The 15712-nt window shown below is 53.6% G+C and overlaps 1 pseudogene; it reads right to left on the bottom strand.

Moving 5' to 3' along the window:
* Positions 1–5608: 5608 nt before the first annotated feature.
* Positions 5609–15247, bottom strand: LOC143692627 (uncharacterized; annotated as a pseudogene).
* Between the last annotated feature and the right edge of the window lie 465 nt (positions 15248–15712).

Consider the following 15712-nt stretch of genomic DNA (forward strand, 5'->3'; position numbering starts at 1 on the left):
AAAACCTTCGTACAAGTATCCTATATCTCCGAATGGAGAATATCCACCGGGCTGTCTATCGCCCCCAGCTTAATAAGTCTCGGTATAGCAAGACATAAATCTTTTAGCTTACAATCAATCCCCCATTGAGCATGCATCTGAGTTACGACCTTCGCTATGGCTTCCATGGTCAACGCTGGTCCGGGGGCGTCCCCCCCGCTGCACTAGGCCTGCTGTGCAGCCGCCGGTCCCCTGTCCAGGCGAAATCCCGAACTCCGGGCGCTGCGATTTTCCCGGGTTTCGGCACCAGATGTTGCCGTTATGGCCTAGCGACCTGGTTCGGGAGGTCCGGCACGGTGACCCAAGGCCCAGGGTCACTCGGTCCAATGCTACATACACCAATGTGGTGGACAGCAAATGGCGTTTATTGAGGGGTCTCAGGGGTATTTATGGTTTGGGCAGTCTGTGTCATTTCCCTCTGCTCATGTCCGGCCGGGTGTGGCTGGGTACAGAGCAAAGGTCAGACTGCAGGGTGAGGGGGAGCTTCTTATCTACCCATACAGCCCGAGATCTTCCGCACGCAGATCCCTAGCTCTCCACACCCACTGTTCCAAAGTCTTTTCTGCAAGAGGCTTAACTTATACATAATTTCCAGACTGTATGTTATGTATTGGTCTATCTAGCTCCCTGCTCCGAGTTCCAGCCACGTGTTTCTCAATTTCTCTGAGCTGTTTGCTTAAAGCCACTGTGTAGGTGGCCAGTGTTACCTCCCCAGTGTGGGTGGACATTCCCTCTTGTATTCCATATGGTCTTCTATAAAGCATTTCAAAAGGACTCAGCTTTCCTTTAGCCCAAGGTTTAGTTCAAATTTGTAATAGTGTCAGTGGAAGAGCTTGGGGCCAGGGTAGATTAACTTCCTGCCCCAGTCTTACAATCTGCTGCTTAATCAAATGATTCATTTTCTCCACCTGGCTGCTTGACTGGGGGCGGTATGGAGTGTGAAGTTCCCAATCTATGCCCAGGTGGCTACTAATCTGTTGCACTACTTTGGAAATGAAATGTGATCCTCTATCTGAGGTTATTGTGGCTGGAACTCTGAAGCATGGTATTATTTCTTGTGATAATACTCTGGTCACCTCTCGAGCTTTGACAGTTCTGGTGGGGAATGCTTCTGGCCACCCTGAAAATGTATCTGTCAATACCAGTAAATACCGATATCCCCCTTTCCTTGGGAGTTCTGAAAAGTCAATTTGCCACTGCTGTCCAGGCCCATGGCCTCTCCCAATCTGACCGAGTTTCGCCCTGGGGTTAGTCTGGAGGCAAGGATCACACTGTCGGTTTACCTGAGTAATAGAGGCATATAAATTCCTGACAACGATTCTTTCAATCAGATGTGTGTTCTAGAAAGCCTGTGGAAACTCCTACTTCAAAGTCAACACTTCATTTCCATGCACTCTGTATCACTGGAAGCCTTGGTCATTTTGGGAAAGGAGCCACACTTTATAAAGCTTTTAAGTAGTTAGGCCCCAGTGTGTTTTCTAGTGCTCCTCCTTCACTAGTGACCACAAAAATGGGAAGGGATTACCAGCTCTCTTTCAATGGTAGCCCACCCCTTGTGGTTGCATGTCTCTTTTGATTAGTATTATTATATTCTGGCTTACCTTCAAAGAAAACCTGTCCATAATTACCTCACCTTTTGCTGCTTTCTTTGCCTCTCCATCCACCAGCTCATTTCCTTCCTCCAAGTCTGAGCTCACTCTCTGGTGTGCCTTAATATGCCTTTTCAGGCAGCTGAAGTGCTTCCAACAGCCGGATGGTCTCTTCTTTCCTTGTGAGGTTAGCAGTCCCCTCTCCTTCCAGATGGCTCCATGTGCATGCATGAGTCTGAATGCATACCTCGAGTCTGTATAGATATTTATTTTCTTTTCCTTTTGCCATTTCGAAGGCACGGGTCAGTGCATTTATCTCGGCCTTCTGTGCAGAGGTACCTGTTGGTAAGGGTCCAGACTGTATTACCTCTCTGCAGGTAGTCACTGTACCCACCATGTCTCTTTCCACTGGCAATGCAGCTGCTCCTGTCAGTGAACCAGGTCTCTGCATTGTCCAGAGGAGTGTCTTTCAAGTCTGGGCATCTGGAGTAAGTAGCTTCAGTGGTCTCCAGGCAATCGTGGTGCACTGCTTCTCCTTGATTCCGCTGAGAAAAGAAGCTGGGCTGCCAGTATCAGTCACCACTATCTCTACATCATTTTGCTCTACCATAATGGCCTAGTACATCAAAAACCTCTGTGGTGAAAGCCAGTGCCTGCCCTTCACTGCCAGTACTGCGGACACTGTGTGGGACACCAGCACAGTCATTTTCTGTCCCAGGGTAAACTTGAGTGCCTCTTGAATATTCAGCACGACTGCTGCCACAGCTCTGAGGCAACTTGGCCATCCTTTGGCTGTTGCATCCAGTTGCTTAGAGAAGTAAGCAACTGCCCTCTGGTATGGACCCAAGTCCTGAGCCAGTATTCCCAGGGCAATTCCCTGTCTTTCATGGGAAAATAGAAAGAATGGTTTACTTATATCTGGAAGTCCCAAAGCTGGAGCTGACATGAGGGCACTCTTTAGCTGGTAAAAGGCCTGTGTGCGTTCCTTTGTCCACTGGAGATCTCTGTTTCCATTGGCAATAAGAGCATAGCGGGGTCTGACGAGCAGTCCATAATTATAAACCCACAGCCGGCACCACCCTGCCATGCCTAAGAAGGCTCGGAGCTCCTTTGTCGTTTGGGGTTTCAGGGTTTGGCATATGGCTCCCCTGCCCTAAAGTCCATTGCCCAGCTTCTGTTTCACTGCCTGTGCCTTTTTCTTTGATACTCTGTATCCTTGGAGTCCTAGAAAATTTGAAAGGCTTACTGTCCAGGCCACACATGCTTCCCTTGTCCCAGTGGCTACTAGATCATCCACATACTGCAACAGCCTCCCTTCTTCCTGTGGAGCTTCCCAGGACTCAAGATCTTTTGCAAGTTGCTCCCCAAACAGAGTGGGGGAATTTTTGAAGCCTTGGGGCAATCTTGACCATGTGAGCTGGGTTTTGTGCCCACTTTTAGGGCTTTCCCATTCGAATGCAAAAATTTTCTGGCTGGCTTCAGGGATGGGGAGGCAAAAGAAGGCATCTCTCAGGTTTAAAACAGTAAAACAATTTAGCTCAGGTGTTAAACAAGTGTCAAGGTTTACGGCAAATTTGGAGGAGAATTTCCAAATTAGGGCTCCTCCAGTAAGCAAACCCACGCAGCCCCTCCCCCCAACCGGTTCGGGAAGGATTCCTCGGAGAGGAGTGGAAAGAACCTGTTTATTTAACGAGCACAGCACCCCCCAGCACACAAAATGAACAATACCGGATGACACTGCTCTGAAAAAAGATGACAAATTCAGAAACTCTCTCTTGGGGGGTGGTCACTCTGTTCTCAGTCCCTCTGGCACTGGGGCAGCTGCTGCAGGCCAGAAGGTGCAGACTCTTGGTGTTTCCCAGGTCCCAGTCCGGAGCAGGTTCGAAATGGTCAGAAAAAGGAAAGGAGAAACCGTCCAGGAAGAAATTGGACAGTTTAGCTGAATTAGCTAAAGAGCAAAAGCAAGCAGAAGCGAAGCAAGCAAGAGCGAGAGAGCAAAAGCAAAAAGCAAAAGCAGCAAAAGCAAAAGCTGCAGTCTCTGTGTCCCGCCAGGCTGATAAGAAAACCAAAACAAAACTTTCCCGCTTCAGAGCCAGTCTTAAAGGTACAGAACATAATATCCAACATTAACAGAACACATGAATGGGGATACAAGCATCATAACGTCACCCTAGGACAGGAGGCCAAATTCTAATTTTGGCCATGGACCCTGGACATGAAGGTTGGTTCTTTTCCGTAGGAAGGAAGGAACAGAGCTCCAGTGATTGCCAGGCAGAAGAGAGTGACCACCAGAGGACAAGGCCAGCCAGAAGTGGCAGGTTTTTTTTCTGAGAGAAACCCTTGCATATAGGAAAATTTTTAGAGAGAATACCAATTTTGGCAATGGACATTTAAAAAGAGGGACGGTTCTTTTCTATAGCAAGGAAAGCACGGAGCCCCAATGTTCCAGGAGCTGATGAGAGGCATTCCTTGACATCACAACATCAGCCAGACCTGTCAGGTGGCCCCTGGGAGGCCAAGCCAGCCAGACCTGTTCAATGTTCCCTCAGTTCCATGGGGTCCCACAGTGTCCCAATGGTCCCTTGCTTCCCTGAGGCCCTGAGGTGCCATAATGCCCCCTTGGTGACACCAGGCCCTGAAGGGTCCCAATGGTCTCCATGGTTCCATCAGGCCCCACAGAGCCATAATGGTCTCTGGGTTCCATGAAGCCCCGCTGGGTCACCATGGCCCCTTGGTTCCATGGGCTCCAGTGGTGCCACAAGGATCCCCTTGGTTCCAAGAGGTCCCCACAGTGTCCCAGTGATCTCCATGGGAAGGGAAGGACCCAGCCCCAGTGTTGCAGGGACAGCCACCAGAGGTCAAGGCCAGCCAGGCTTGATGGTACTGGCAGATTGTGCCTGGGAGTAACCCTTGGATATACAGAATTTTGGAGGTGGAATCCCAATTTCAGACATGGACACCGGGAGGATAAGGATGGGTGTTTTCCATTGGAAAGAAACCACGGAACACTGATTACACAGTGACATTTGGGGGTCTATGGGGAGCATTGGGGATCATTTCTGGACCTTGTGACCTAACAGGAGCTTCTCGTATAAATGTTGCCTGAAGCTCCCACTGTGCCCATCACAGGAACCCATGTGAGTGTCTGGGACATCCCAGCTCTCTGGCAGCCTGGGGACTCCTGGGACGTCACCATGGAATGGCTGTGACTGCCTCTGACCACAGGGCTCTTTACCATCCCAGAAAGCCCTTGGACATCTCCATGGAGCCCCTGTCTCTGTGTGTGACATTCCAGCTCTGGAACAGCCTGGAGACTCTAGGAATGTCCCCATGGAACCCCTCTGAGGGCCTGTGACAAATCTGATCCTTAGCAGGAAACCATCACCAGTCCACTGTTGCTATGGGCAGTTTCCATAGCAACCATCACCAGCCCCCTGTTGCTATGCTCAGTCCCTTGGCAGCTCCATGGAGACCCCATGCCAGGGGTGGTTGCCATGGACACCAAGGCTGGCACCAGCTGGGATGCTCGGTTTCCACGGGCCGGGCTTCAGCAATGGGATTCCCCAATTTCCTGCTCCCGCTAAAACCGTGCTGCCCTCGCTGCCCTCCCGCCTCCTGTGGAAAGCACAAAAGGCAAAGATCCCGGGCTGGGATAAGAACAATTTATTGGGAACTGCAATGAGATAAAGAACAAACAGGAACAAAAACAATATTGATAACAGAAGGGATAAGTAAAACTATTTACAGAGAAAACTACAACATCAACAACTAGTTCTTCCTGGCAATGTATTTCCTCCTGTCTGGAAAGGACACCCTTTTCCTCAGGGGGAGAGAGAGAGAGTCCCTTTCCTGCCCCTGGCAATGACCTGAGGTGGGAGTGAATGAAATGACAGGGCCATGGCCAGACCCTCATGTTCTCCAATCCCACATCAGGTCATTGGCAGGGGCAGGAAAAGGGACAGGTGTCTACGCAGCATGGATTACAGGGAACATGGATCACCAGGGCCCTTCCCAACGTGGGGTCTCCAAAGGGGGGTGAAGCTGGAGCGGTGCATGAAGCTCTTCCTGCAGTTTGGGCATGTGCAGGGCTTCTTTTACTGGTGCCTCCGTTGGTGTCTGCTCAAGTGAGAGCTGCTGGTGAAGCTCTTCCCACACTGGGGACACTCGTAGGGCCTCTCCCCAGTGTCGATGCGCCGGTGGGTGACGAGGGTGGAGCTGTGCTTGAAGCCCTTCCCGCAATCGGGGCAGAGGAAGGGCCTCTCATCCGTGTGAATGCGCTGGTGCTGGAGGAGCTGAGAGCTGGTGTGAAACCTCTTCCCACACTCGGGGCACTTGTAGGGCTGCTCCCCTGTGTGGATCATTTGGTGGATGATCATTTGGGTCTTCCTACTAAAGGTCATCCCACATTCCCCACAGTTGTATGGCCTTTCCCCAGTGTGGATCCTCTGGTGGCAGATCAAGAGAGACTTCTGCCTAAAGCTCTTCCCACATTCCCCACATTCATAGGGTCGTTCCCTGGTGTGGGTCTTCTGGTGGGAGATCAGGTTAGAGTTCTGGCGGAAGCTCATCCCACATTCCCCACACTCGTAGGGCTTCTCCCCGGTGTGGATCCGCTGGTGCCTGATGAGGTGGGAGTTGCGCTTGAAGCCCATCCCACAGTCAGGGCAGCGGAAGGGCCTCTCATCCGTGTGAATCCGCTCATGCAGGAGGAGATCAGAGCTGGTGTAAAACCTCTTCTGACACTGGGGACATTCGTAGGGCCTCTCCCTCTCCCCAGCGTGAATGCGCTGGTGGGTGATGAGGGTGGAGTTGCGCTTGAAGCCCTTCCCACAGTCAGGGCAGCGGAAGGGCCTCTCATCGGTGTGAATCTGCTGGTGCTGGAGGAGACTGGAGCTGGTCTGAAACCTCTTCTGACACTGGGGACACTCATAGGGCCTCTCCCCAGTGTGGATGCGTTGGTGGATGATGAGGGCAGAGCTGCAGCTGAAGCCCTTCCCACACTCCCCACACTCGTAGGGCCATTCCCCAGTGTGGATCATCTGGTGGCTGATCAGGGTGCTGCTCTGCCTGAAGCTCTTCCCACACTCCAAGCACTTGTGGGGCTTCTCCCCGTCGTGAAGCTGCCCATGGACCACCAGCTCTGAGCTCTGGCTGAAGCTCTGTCCACCTTCCAGGCTCAGGGTGGGTCTTTCCTCCTCAGAGCACACTGGGCTGGGTTTGGAGCCCCTCCTCCTGTGGGATCTCTGGGGATTTTCCTCCCCATTGGATTCCTGTGCCCTGGAGTCACTCAAAATGGCCTCATCCATGAGTTTCTGCTGTGGGGATTTCTCCTCTCTGGTCTCCATGCTCAGCTCCTTCCTGGGGAGAGGAAGGACAAGGAGAGGATGGGATTTGCCTCCGTGCCACAGGGAAGGGGAAGGAGATCGCCCCAGTGCATCCCCAGCAGGACGGGGTTGGCAGCAGGGTTGTCCTGCAGCCGGGGGCTGTGCTGGGCTGGGAGATGGAGCAGGAGAGAGGGGGAAAGGGGCACTGACTTCCTCCTCACCTGCCTGAGTGTCCCGGGGCTCCTTCCTCTTCCTTGCAGCCTCCTCCTCCATCTGGCAAAGGTTTGGGGATGTGAAATCCTGTTCTGGGAGGAAAGCAAGGGATGAGCGCATTGAATTTTGTACTGGTTTCAAGGCAAACCTGGGGGAGAGTCTAAACCAGAATTACAATTTCATAAGAAAAGAAGATCAAGGCAATGCTACAGAAACACTGCCTTAAACTGACAGAGTCAGGATATAACCTGACACCCTGTTGCTGCTCAGGGTGGTGGCTGCAGTCCCATTAAATGGTGGCTGCAGTCCTGTGGGAGTGATGAACATGATTCTGTCCAAGCAGTGATCCTGTAGAAGGGTCTGGTCTTCCTCTAGAGGTCCAGTGGTGGTTCTGGAGCTCTTGTCCTCTGGGAATCCAGTAGGCAAGCTGCTCCTGGTGTTGCAAGGCTCAGCTTATATGCAGGTAGGAATGCTTGGATCCTGCCCCTGGGCGGAGCATCCCACAATGGGAGGATGGAATTTGATCAGTCCTGCAGTGACACTCAATGGCCCATTCCCAGAAGATATCTCCCCTGGAGGGCATTATCAGGGCTGAGGCATGGAAGAGATCAAGAACACTGCCCCACCTGTTTATAGCAGTTGATGAAGATGGGGATTGAAAACATGCATTTGGTTCCATCTTACGCTGCAGCCTGAAACAGTGGGGGAATCCCTGCTCAGGGGGTGAACACCACCCCCCTTACCCAAACTGGCTCAGGTGTAAAACCCCCACCCTGGGAAGGCCACACACACAGGGGACAATGTCACACTGGCCCTGCCCCAGGGGAGGTCTCTGTCCCTGTCACTCCGTGGCTGTCCCCCCTTTTCTCTTTCAAAGGCCGGGGGCTTTTCCAAATCTAAGAATAAGTTTTTTCTTTGTCCCTGTCACCTTTGTGACATCTACACAGAGCTTTCCCTTCCTTTTCCTAATCTTTTCATAAAAGAGGTATCGCAATGTATTGGGCCGAATTTCCACTTTTCTTTTATCAGAATGTGGCAGCAGCAGAGCTGGAGCTGTGCTGGACCAATGGAAATTGGAATTGCCACAAAATCGCTTCTACTGTCAGTTTATTAAATTTTGGTTTTGTTTGTGTGTTCACCACAAGTGGCTTGTGGGAAGAGCAAATTCAAGGCATCTTCTGTAGGGTTAAGTTTGATTTCTGTCAAGAAACAACTTTACTTTTTCCAGTGCCCAGGGGATGCTCAAGGGGTCTCTGTTCCACTCTCCCTGGGGGATGCTTGGGAGGGGTTTAGGGGGTTGTCCCTGTCCCTGTCACCCCAGGCCATTCCCCAGGGGTGTCCCTGTCCCTGTCACCCCAGGCCATTCCCCAGGGGGTGTCCCTGTCCCTGTCACCCCAGGCCATTCCCCAGGGGTGTCCCTGTCCCTGTCATCCCAGGCCATTCCCCAGGGTTGTCCCTGTCCCTGTCATCCCAGGCCATTCCCCAGGGTTGTCCCTGTCCCTGTCACCCCAGGCCATTCCCCAGGGGTCTCCATCATTCTCACCCAGGGAATGCCTGGGGGGTCTCCCTCCCTCTCTCCCCTGTGCCAGGGGGTGCTCGGGGCAGTCTCTGTCCCTCTCAGCCCAGGGGATGCTCGGGGCTCTCTGTCCCCTGGCCCTGGGGGATGCTCGGGGGGTCTCCATCCCTCTGGCCTCAGGCAATGCCTGTGCAGGGCTGGGCACCAGGGGCTCTGTGTCCCTCTCACCGCTGAGGCTGCTCGGGGCTGGGGGGGCTCTGCCACCTTCTCACCCCTGGGGAGGCCAGGGGGGTCTCTGTCCCTCTCAGCCCTGCTGGGACCCCACCCAAACATCATCGGGGTCACAGGGACAGAGACACCCCCAAAGCCCCAGAAGGGCTGAACCTGGGATTTGGTTTGGGGCTGAGGATTTAGGAAGGGGCTGGAATTGGGGCTGGGCTTGGAGTTGGGGCTGAGATTTGGATTAGAGCTGGGATTGGGGTTAAGGCGAGACATGGGATTGGCTTTAGGGCTGGGGTTGGGATTGGGTCTGGGGCTAGACGAGTCTGGCACTGGGATGGGATTAAATACAGAACTGTGAGTGTGTCTGAACATGGAGTGAGATTGAGACCAGGATCAGGGTCAGGTTTGGAACTGAGCTCACCCAGAGCAGGACAGGAGGGGATGTCACTGTGGGAAGGTTTGGGGAAAATCCTGGTTTGGGGAAAAACAAGGTGTGAATGCCTTCGGTTGGGGATTCCGCCCACACAAGTCCATCTCTAGGAGTCATCTGGTATCCATAAAATCCTCCAAAAATCAAGAGTGAATCAAAAAAAGCCACCAGGAGTGTCCCATGTCCAGTCTCATCCCTCTGGGGTTCTGGTGGTCCCCCATCTCAGGGCTGCTGGGGATCCTCAGGGGTCGTTGTGATCCCCCCTCTCCAGGGTCCTACTTAGGGATGTTGGGGGGTTTGGGGTCCCCTTCTCCAACCTCACCCCAGACCAGCCACTTGGGGCTCCCCCCTCTTCCCAACACCCCGTTCTGGTTTATGGCAAATTTGGGAGAAAATCTCCAAAAGATTTTCCTCTACAAAGCAAATACAAGCAGCCCCTATCGCAGCTGGATCGAGAAAAGATTTCCTCGGAGAAAAGCGAAAAAAAATCTGTTTATTTAGCAGGCAAAGCATTCACCAGCACAACAAATGAGAAATATTAAACAATAAGACTTCTTGCTTCTCCAAAAGAGATGATGAACTCGGAATGTTCCTCCTTGGGCTGTAGCTCAGCTCACTCAGTCTCTTATCAGTCTCTTATCAGTCTCTTATTAGTCTCTTATCAGTCTCTTATCCGTCTCTTTTCAGTCTCTGCAGTGCTGGAAATGCCAGGGCCCAGGCTCCGCCAGGTGGGCCACAGGCGGGAGCTGCCGGTGGTGTTCTGGGTGTTCAGTGCAGAGCAGGTTTAAACAGCTCCAAAGAAAAAGAAAAACCACAGTCCAGGGAACTTCTCTGCCTCAGAGAGCTAAAAACTAACTAAAAGCAAAGGAGAGCTCTGTCCTGCTCTCTGTCCATCCAGGAGCCGGAATGTGGAGGAGTGAGTGCAGTGTCTGAAAACAAACTGCAGCTTCTTCCTCCTCCCCTTGGCTCTCAGAACCAGCCTTAAAGGTGCAGAACTCATTTCTGGGCTAAACAGACCGATGGGGCACGAGCATCATGAAGTCACCCCAGGACGCGCCCCTGTCAGGGTCAGGGGGTCCCGTCCCCGCCTCATCTCCGGGCTGCCGGGGGTGCCCCAGCTCCGGTATCGCCCCTTCCCCTCTCCCCGCCCCGGGGGTCCCCCGTTCCACAGCCCCGGCTCTCACGGGGATCCCCAAAACCAATGTCCCGCCCCGTCGGTACCGGGCCATCCCCACGTGGACCCCCGGGACCCTCCCAAGGGGCGATCGCGGCTCCTCTGCCCCCGAAAAAGCTCCTCTTAGGGAGCCCGGAGATACCCGGGGCTCGAGTCTGGGATCTGCCGGCTCCGAACACGCACCAAAAAAATCCTCCCGGACACCCCTGTCTGGAGCCGGGGCGAGCTCGGCCTCGCCCTCACCTGCGGCTCGGGGCTGGGGGCGATGCTCCCGGGGCAGGGGCTGCTGCAGGCTCAGCGTGCGGGCGCTGCGAGCGCCGGGATTCTCCCGCTCCCGCTCCTGCTCCTCCTCTCCCTCCTCTTCCTCCCGCATTTCCTCCGCTGCCAGCCCGGACCCCCCTTTCCCACCCCTCTGCCCCGCGGCCCCGCAGCCCCGGCTGCTGGGTGGGGGAGCCCCCGATCGGCCCCAGGGCTGGGCAGGGGGCTCGGGGACCCCCCCCGGGGCGGATCCGTGCCCCCGGCCCGAGCCCCAAACTCCGCTCCGGGGCCGCTGGGCTCTGCGGGTCCGCCTGGCAACCGGTGAGTCACCGGCGAGAAAAGCTCTGGTTGGCTGGAAATTGTTCAGCGCCTCCTCTGATTGGCTGGAATTGTGAAAGGCGCTGAGCCCTGCGGGTGTCCCCGGGAGCTGCGGAGTCCGGGCCGGAGCCTTTTCCTCTTTCTTTCTCCCCCTCTGAGAACTCTTTCCTATTTCTTTCTTTCTCTGAGATCTCTTCCCGATTTCTTTCTCTCCCTCTCTCCTCCCATTTCTTGTTCCGTTCAATCCAAGTTCGAGCAGATCCACAGGTTGCGTTCCCACGCTCTCATTCGCACTCCCCTGGGGCAGAGGCGTCTCTCCCTCGCGAAATCGTAACCCATGGGCAGGGTCCCTTCCCAGCCCAATCCTTCCAAGATTTTGTCGGGGACTCGCTTCCATTTCCTCCCTCCCTCTGCTTCCAGCGGGGAAGGTGCTGGGAAATGTCCATCAAAGCCACCTTTGCTGTGTGCTCTGGGAGCCCACAGAGCTGCTGGACCTTGTCCCCTGGCCCTGCACAGCTCCTTGGGAGGCACGGCAGGAGCAGCACCCTGGGAACCTCGGGAATGCCCCTCTGGGATCCATGGCACACACTGCCAGGGGCTGGAATTCCAGTTCCCAGCCAGGAAAAGATGTTCCTGCCCTGGAAGGCAAAGCTCTCAAGAAGGAGCCAAAAGCCAAGTGGAGCAAGATCTTACAGTGACATTTCACTGCCAGCCTTCATAACTTCACCCATGGTTGTTGTAGCTCCTGGATGGGGAATTAAATCAGGGCAGGGTCTTTGGTGGGAGCTGCCCTGGGTCAAGGGAGACACTGAGAGAGAAACAGAGCAGGCAAAGAGAGGCAGGAGAGAAAGGAGTGAGATGAAGGACTACATTTTGTTCATCACGAAAAAGAGACCAGTGTGTTACAAGAGTTGTCTGCTGACTATTTCTGTACTACTTCATGAGATATGAGCCACAAGGATACCAGGGAAGGGGAGGGGTTGCAGGAGCCCACACATAGTCCCACCCAGCAAATGGTACAAGCAGATAACTCACAGAAATAACGACCAGGGAAAGGCTGGGGAAAGGGCAGGGGCAGATTAACACCCAGCAGGGAAACCTTTCCCGCTGACAAATGGTACAAGCAGATAACTCACAGAGATAACGACCAGGGAAAAGCTGGGGAAGGGGCAGGGACAGATAAACAGTCTGCAAGACAGGATATTTGCTTGCTTAAGCTTGATAGGACACATATTGCGTTAATCATAAGATTTTGGTAATTTTCCACGGAGAAGTCACCAAATAAGGACATAGGGTGAAGAAGACACAGCTGAGGAAGACTCCGCAGCCTTCTATCACCGACCACCAGGAGACAGCAGGATGACCCTCTAGCAACAACCAGCGCAGGCGCAGAGAACTCCGAGATAACATGGACTCCTGAAGGATAGAGAGGATAAAAGGACTGAATCAGAAACTAGTTGGGGCGGCAGTAGGTGGAGCAGAGACTCCCCTGTCGCCCAGTGCTGAGCCTTTGCTTACGTAGTATAACTGCTTCAATAATTAATAAATTCTTTGATTGGAAATTACTCGTTTTGAGTCAATTTTATAACAAGGAGGACACAAGCACAACCAGCTGAGAAGGTGGCACTCTGAAAACAGACCAGAACTGACTGAAAAGGAATATGAGAGAAAGAAATAATTTTGCCCCTTTTATTTCCTATCAAAATACAATTTTTTCCCCTTCTCACAAACCTTTTGCCGTTGTCATTCAGCAGGGCTGTCAGAAAGTCCTTAATTCTGGGTGGATGTTCCAGACTGCAGCCACAGGCAAACAGGGAATGGGGATTTTCCTGCTCCTGGGGAGTTTGACATCCTCAGCTGAGGAAAGGAGGAGACACCAGAAGAAAATGGCAGCCGGGCTTCATCCTCCCACAGGAAAGAAAGGGGGGAAATCTCTCATCCTGTCTGCAGCTGCTCCCACAGGGATGTGAGGGCTGATCCCAGAGCCCCAAAGGTCACAGTCAGGGCTGCCCTCAGGGAATGCTCATCTGGTATTGAGGGGCAGCGTGGGAGCACCTGGATCTTGGGGCACCCAGCTGCCCCCGATGTTTGGAGGTGCCTGAGGAGGGCTGGGACAATGCCAGGGACATCCTGCAGTGACATCCCCCCTGTCCTGCTCTGGGTGAGCTCAGTCCCAAACCTGACCCTGATCCTGGTCTCAATCTCACTCCATGTTCAGACACACTCACAGTTCTGTATTAAATCACATCCTAGTCCCAGACTCATCTAGCCCCAGACCCAATCCCAACCCCAGCCCTAAAGCCAATCCCATGTCTCGCCTTAACCCCAATCCCAGCTCTAATCCAAATCTCAGCCCCAACTCCAAGCCCAGCCCCAATTCCAGCCCCTTCCTAAATCCTCAGCCCCAAACCAAATCCCAGGTTCAGCCCTTCTGGGGCTTTGGGGGTGTCTCTGTCCCTGTGGCCCTGATGATGTTTGGGTGGGGTCCCAGCAGGGCTGAGAGGGACAGAGACCCCCCCGGCCTCCCCAGGGGTGAGAAGGTGGCAGAGCCCCCCCAGCCCCGAGCAGCCTCAGCGGTGAGAGGGACACAGAGCCCCTGGTGCCCAGCCCTGCACAGGCATTGCCTGAGGCCAGAGGGATGGAGACCCCCCGAGCATCCCCCAGGGCCAGGGGACAGAGAGCCCCGAGCATCCCCTGGGCTGAGAGGGACAGAGACTGCCCCGAGCACCCCCTGGCACAGGGGAGAGAGGGAGGGAGACCCCCCAGGCATTCCCTGGGGTGAGAATGATGGAGACCCCTGGGGAATGGCCTGGGGTGACAGGGACAGGGACACCCCTGGGGAATGGCCTGGGGTGACAGGGACACCCCTGGGGAATGGCCTGGGGTGATGGGGACAGGGACAACCCTGGGGAATGGCCTGGGGTGACAGGGACAGGGACACCCCTGGGGAATGGCCTGGGTTGACAGGGACAGGGACAACCCCCCCAGCCCCTCCCAAGCATTCCCAGGGCATGAGGTACAGAGACCCCTTGAGCATCCACTGAACACTGTGTTATAAATGAGAAGCTTGACTAGCCCAATATTCAAGCAACAATCAATTTATTAATTAATATGTTAAAGCATGAGCAATACAGCGCTGGGTACCGTCGGGGAGGTTTTCCCTCCAACTGCACACCCATAGTTGAGGCTTACGGGTATTTATAGGGGTACTCATCAGCTTTCTCAGCAGTTTCTATTCCCAATTTTTACCTCACAATTCTATACACTATTGTGATTTAGTTTTTCTCAGGATGTTTCCCAGAAAGGAGTATCCCCAGATGGTGGTGGTTCGGTTTCTGAAAGAAGGAAGAAGTTTCCCAGATGGTGAGGTCCGGCTCTCCAGATGTGGGTCCACATTTTAATTGCAAGGACTATAAATCTCATCTAATTCCATGAGCCCCTGCAATGTCAATATGGACCTTTGGATCCATGGGGGCCCACAGTGTCACAATGGGCTCTTTTGGTTCCACAGCTTCCCTATGGCCCCTCGGTTCCATGTGTCCTGCACTGTTCCATGAATCCTTAGTTCCATGGGGCCCTGTAGGGTCACAATGGTCTCCTTGGTTTCATGGTGCCACAGCTGCCATAATTTCCATGGTATCACAACTGCCCTTGGATCCCAAGAGGCCCCATCATGTGACAATGGCCCCTTGCTTCCATGGCGCCCTGCAGTGTTACAATGGTGCCCATGATTCCATCAGGCCCTGCAGTGTCACCATGGGCAGTTGGTTCAATGACACTCCACAATGTCCCCACGGCCCCTTGGTTCCACAGGGCCCCACTGTGTCACTGTGGTCCCTTTGGTTCCAAGGCTCAGAAGTGCCAGTATGGTTTGGTTCCATCAGGTCTTGAAGGTTCACAATGGTCTCCATGGTTTCACGAGTACCCCCTGTGTCACAAGAGACTCTTGGGTCCCTGAAGTTCTTCAGTGTCACAATGGGCCCTTGGTTCCATGAGGTTTGGTAGAGTCCCAATTGACTCCTTGGTTCCATGAAGCCCTGCTGTTGTCACAATGCCCATGGTTCCATGAGTTTCCATGGTGTCACCACGGTCTCCTTGGATCCCCAGTATCACCATGGTCTCCTTGGTACCATCCAGGCCTTGTAACAAGAGGTACTGAGCCATTTTGTGCCTTAGATGAAAGGCTGCAGAACTCATGGTTGTGAAGCTGTGTCACGGATAAGAAACAAAAACAACCTGAATCTGAACGTAAAATATCATCTCAAGTATCTTCAGTCCCAGCCTCGACAGAGGTAGAAAATACAAACAGAGATTCCACAGTAAAGCAAAAACAGGGACCGGACTTTGAATGCATGCAAAATGCATTGAATGCATTCCAATGCACTCGATATGATGGGGAGGTGATGATCCCCTATTCCAAGAGTGAACCTAAGAAGGGCTGACTATTGAAGGAACCACAGAGAACCACAATATAAGAAAAGCAGGTGGCATGGGTAATTCTGGGATAGGCAGACCAGAAAGCAAGAGCAGATGAGCCAGTGTAGTCGCCACCAAGGAGATCACGTTCACATGCTGTGGGCAGCAACCCCATCAGGCCGTGTCACCATCCCCTGGCACAAGGAGGGTCAC

Source organism: Agelaius phoeniceus (genome assembly GCF_051311805.1).
Source record: "Agelaius phoeniceus isolate bAgePho1 chromosome W unlocalized genomic scaffold, bAgePho1.hap1 SUPER_W_unloc_2, whole genome shotgun sequence".
In the NCBI taxonomy this organism is placed as follows: Eukaryota; Metazoa; Chordata; class Aves; order Passeriformes; family Icteridae; genus Agelaius; species Agelaius phoeniceus.